Source organism: Parasteatoda tepidariorum, chromosome 4, assembly GCF_982258835.1.
Source record: "Parasteatoda tepidariorum strain Cologne lab strain chromosome 4, Ptep-v5.0, whole genome shotgun sequence".
Taxonomy (NCBI): domain Eukaryota; kingdom Metazoa; phylum Arthropoda; class Arachnida; order Araneae; family Theridiidae; genus Parasteatoda; species Parasteatoda tepidariorum.
The window spans coordinates 39,949,559-39,955,082 of NC_141758.1; positions in this window are offsets into that span (position 1 = coordinate 39,949,559).

Sequence of the window (5,524 nt, forward strand, 5' to 3'; positions counted from 1 at the left end):
CTTTTTTCAATTTCTTTGTACTTCCTTCAATTTCGCTCTTTATTTTATTTTTAATTAATATTCCCCTCAGTCGGTTTCAACGTAGATAAACTGCGAAACAATATTTAACCTAATTAAAATTACATTCAATAATATATTACTTCTTATTTAGCAATTTTATAAGAAAAATAATACTCAACTTAGCAGGGAAGAAATAAAACAATTTACATACGTTGTATTTTACTTTATTTTTAACGGCGATCATACAAAGCATTTCACTAAAAAAAAAGTAGTCCTGAGGTATAACTTTTTTTCGTATAAGTGCTATTGGAAAAAGTTATAATACAAACAAAGCATTCCTAAAGAAAGTTGAATTTAATTTATTATGGTTCGTGAGTGCCATGATTAAAAATATTTAACCATTGGACGAAAAAATGCAGCTACTATGTTTGATGGATGAAATGCAACGTAAATATTTAATTGTAATTTGTAGCATTTAATTGTTTTAAAACATCATTTTTAGTTACAAAATCATAATTACGTTAGATTTGTAGTGTACTTCTAAGAAAAGTTGCACGGTAGGTATTAACTTATTATTTTTTATGCATTTATTTCGTAAAAATAATGATACTGTGAAATTAAGATTCATACTAAAGAAAAATTAGAGTATTGAATTTCTCTGCAGATTAGGTAGTTAAAATTCGTAGTTTTACCTTCATTTAAAAAGTCTCAAGTTGAAAACTATATAATAGTTAAAATTACTGTGAAGACATTTTTATAAATTAAAACATTATTGCTAATATTTATTATGAACATTAATCATATTGCTTCAATTTGTTAGTGAATTTTTTTTTGAAGAATTTTTTTTTCACTTACTATATTTTCCCGCTAATTAGTAGTGTTTTCTTTCTTTTTTTTTTTTTTTTTAGTTATTTACTGATCATAAATTCAATTGTAGAAGTAATGTAATAACTAAATACACTTTACCCAGTTCCCCCGATGAACTTTGAACCCCTGTTACTCCAATTAGGATGATTAAAGTAAAATGCGATAGTTAATTTAACTGGATTGACAGTATTAATATGCATTTAATACTATTAAGCCTGTTACATTATACTAATTACTCGTTTTTTCTTCGCTTGCAATTTAAAACATTTTCCGAAACGGTTAGTAGCTAACAGCAGAGCGAACTAAACCGAAGAAAACGGACAAGATATTATTGGTCATAGCAAAGAGATTTGATATTTACTTTGATAAACAATTTTTATCTACGTTCGTTTCGGTTGACTCAAAAACTCCTCGCAGGGAAAATGAAAGGGAAAATTTAGCGGCAAGGAAAAAAATCGTCGCCACCACAGCCAAGTACATGTACGTGCATGGCGCCAAGACTCGCAAGAGGAAAAATGAAGCTCTCCTCTGCTGAAAGACTGGTTTTTGTGTCCGGTTGCTGTATTTCCAGTCCAATGCGAAGTTTTCTAACTACGTGATACGAGGTTGCACTAGTCTGGACATAGGTATATTTGGAAAAGTGGGAAGTCGAAAAGCGAAGGAGGAAAAAAAGTACCGTTAAAACTTCGTTCTTCACTACTAGCAACAAGTGGAATAGAAGAATCCTGTCGTTAACTTGGTAGAAAAGAAGGAATTACATCATTCGATATTCCATCTTTAGGAAATATGCGTTATAATTAAACGAACACATAACTTGAATTGATTAAGTTATATGCTTTTTTTTCTATTTAAATATTTTAAACAAGATCTCTCAAAACCAGTGACTTAGTTTTGGGGATAAAACCCCTTCCGAAATACGTTACGATAAGAAGGATGTAGATATAAAAATGTTTTTGTTATTCACTTTATGTAATTTAAACACTTACAGCTATTGTTAGAATATCAGGGCCCGCTTTGAAGATTGTAAATTATTAGCCAAATTAACCAAATATCAAAAATATTTGCCAATTTTCGAAAGTCTTCACCAAATGCGAACAATTTTTTATGATTAATTTTTTCCCCATATAAAACTATTTTTCGGTAGTTTGTTTCAGGCTTATATTATTTGAACCCAATTCTAATTGGTGATGCAGTGCATCTTCCGGAAACAGCGTGCGTAGCGTTTTTAAAAAGTGCTTATAGGTGCTTTTTTTCGTTTTTTAAAAGCCCTTTTTTTCATTGGATGTTTTTAAAAAGTGCTTAATTTTCCCTTTTTCGAATTGAGATTTTTCATTTACCATGTTGATTTTCGCTGCGAATTATGCAGAAAGACACTGTCAACATAGTTCTATACAACGTTTTCACAATTAATTTAACCCCAATCTATTTCGGCGCATCGTCAGTCCGTAGCGTATGAAAACGCTATTCGATTTACATGATTCAAAAATTTTAACTGTCAAAAACAATGCCATAAGTTTTTTTTCTTTTTTCTTTTCTTTACATGACGGTTAAAACCAGATAAAACCGTCAATTGTCAAAAACTTTCGAACCCTTCCTAATTATATTTTTTTAACGTGCTTAAAAATATTATTTGAGTGCTTGAAAAGTGCTTTTTTTTTTTTTTTTTTTTTTTTTTTGAATAATTTGGCAACGCACCCTGGGAAATTACAGTAATCGAATAATAAAAAAAAAAAAAACGATTTGTTTAGAAAAATTCATTTTGAGGATCGAATTAATCCATATTTTTCTTTCCAGTGGAAAAAATCAATCGCCAAAACACACTATTATTCGCCAAATTTACGATTTTGTCCCATTTGGCAAGGTGGAGAATGCTTAGTGCGGGCCCTGTATTTTATATATATATTGCCGTTAAAGTGTGAAATCAGTTATTTCGTGGAATAACTAGGTATTTCATTAAATTACTAGACAAGTCAGTTAAATTATATAAAATTATCGAGTTCTGTGATTTAACTAGGTATTCTATAGAATAACGATTAAAAGTATAAAATACGGCACTCGAAAGTTCTTTGAACCGGTTCTAGCTTCTTTCAGTCAGTTTTAAACAGCTTACTCTGCAGTGACACGCATCTGTGTACGCTTTATTCCGTTGTTTTTAGACGTAGTTATTAATATGAGCAATTATAAATTATATCATCTGTTTCTCCTTATTATTTATCAATTAATCATCCGCAATAGAGATAAACCGTATTTTTAGCTATTTATGTTCAATTAATTTATATAATAATATTGAAATTGTTTACTTTTTTCACTTTAATATTATTTCATAGAATAACTAGGTAAAGTATGAAATTTTTATATCTGTTATATACTTTAACTGACTTGTCTAGTTATTTCATGAAATACCTAGTTATTCTATGAAATAACTGAATTGTGCACTTTAACGGCAACATATATATCAAGGAGATAAACCCCATCTTTTTTATAATGTTAGTGCATAGGGATTTTCTTCTTTGAAAATCCAAATAAAAGTATGTAATTGTTATTCAACCTCGTTTGTCAGCTACGGTTAAACAACTATAAATTCGATTTTTAAAATCGGAGAACAAATATTTAAAGAGATTTATAAAGTTAATGAATAAAAAATTCAAATATAAGAAGTAAAAAAAAATTCTATTTTTCACCGAAATTGACGATTTTCACCCATTTTGGATAATCTAACTCTTATTAATTTATAATCTTTATTTCCATTTTAATAATCATTCATCCTTAGCAAATTAGTGTTCTAGGATAAATTAGTAAGCAATGCGCAAAATTGAAATGTGAACTACCTGAATAACTTTTAATCTAATGATTAGATTTTCACTTACTAGGCCTCAATCTCAATGGTTCGTCGATGGCCTAATCTCATATAAAATTAATTAGTGCCAACGATATTTTAAGTTACGGAATCAGAACAAAAACCTACTTTCTCTGGTTAAACATAGTTTTTTTTCTCCATCGGATATAGATTCTTGACCTTATATATACGGTGGGTAGCCGTAATCAAGAAAATACGGTCACAATAGTTTAGACAGGAGAGCTATCATAAGTTTGAAATCAACGTTAATTTCACTATTTGTGTATTTCGCCATACCTTCAAGCCATAAATTATTTTGCGAGAAGGAAGCGAATCAAAATATTTTTATACACAATTATAAAACTTGTTTATTCAAAAATAATTCACCTCAAAAAATTAATTTTTACAATTATTTAATTTTTTTTTTTTTACAATTTATTACTTGGACAAAAATTTTGAAATGTAATTTAGACAAATTTTTACACCAATTCAATAAATGTAATTTTAAATGACGAAATTCAAAATTTGAAAGGAATTGGTTGAATAGTCCTTGAGAAATAAAAATTTTATAAATACCACCATTTTGAAAATTTATCCTTAAATTAATCGACCTATTCTATTCCAATTTTGTGTTTTATCAGTTAAATTGACATAGTTTTAAAGTTTGTAAGAATTTGCATACACCTCAAACAATTTTTGGTCATTATTAAATGTAATTATAAAAAATAATTAATAATTTTTAAAAAATATTTTTTTCCATGGAATTATCTCCAGATAAAATGAATTTTATAATTGTGTATGAATTTTTTTTTTTTTTTTTTGAAATTCTCTTAAAAATTTTCCTTGATCTAAAAATAATGTATAAAGGGTAAAAAAGTTCCGTTCGCTCTCCTGCCCAAATTATTACGGCTATATTTTCCTGATTGCACATCCCCCTCATTTTGTGAATCAATAATCCAAATTCCTTAAAGAAAAGGTATGTTTATTCAAATATATATATATATATATATATATATATATATATATATATATATATATATATATATATATATATATATATATATATATATATATATATATATATATATATATATATATATATATATATATATATATATATATATATATATATATATATATATATTGTGTCTAATTTTGTTAGCTAAAACATCATTTATGCTATTAACCCCTTCCTTCTAGCTCCCGTGAAAATGACGGGGTGAATTTTGGCCCTCTATTTCTCGCTCCCGTGGTATTGACGGGCTGGAGTGTTCAGTAGTAAAGCGTGAATAAGAATAAAACTAATTCATTTCTTTTGCCCGGAAAACATTTTGTTTCTCATTTTACACAAGATGGTAGTACCAAGATATTTTTAAGGTAATTGCAGATAGTTAGTTTATTTTAACTGGATGTCTGCACTAATCAAATACGTAATACAAGTACAAAAGCAAAAAAATAGGCGCTTTTATGACCGTTTTCTTGAAAATTAAGCGATCTTTAAAAGGTTAATTAGCATGCTTAGGGTTAAGCTTTCAAACTTTTGAGTTCTAGTGCATGAGAATCATTGAATAAAAAAGTTGATTAGGATGTTCGCTTTTTTTTATTTTACCCTCTGTACTTCTCTTAAATTCATGGCTTAACATTTTAAACAAGATCGTTATAATATTTAATTTTAGTTACCATTTCAGTAATTACCCATCCTAAATAAATATCTAGGATAAGATAAGATTTGTACTTCATTTAAGATCACTGCTTAACATCTTAAACCTGATCGTTATAACACTTAACTTTTATTATTATTTTCAATTTGTACTTTAATTA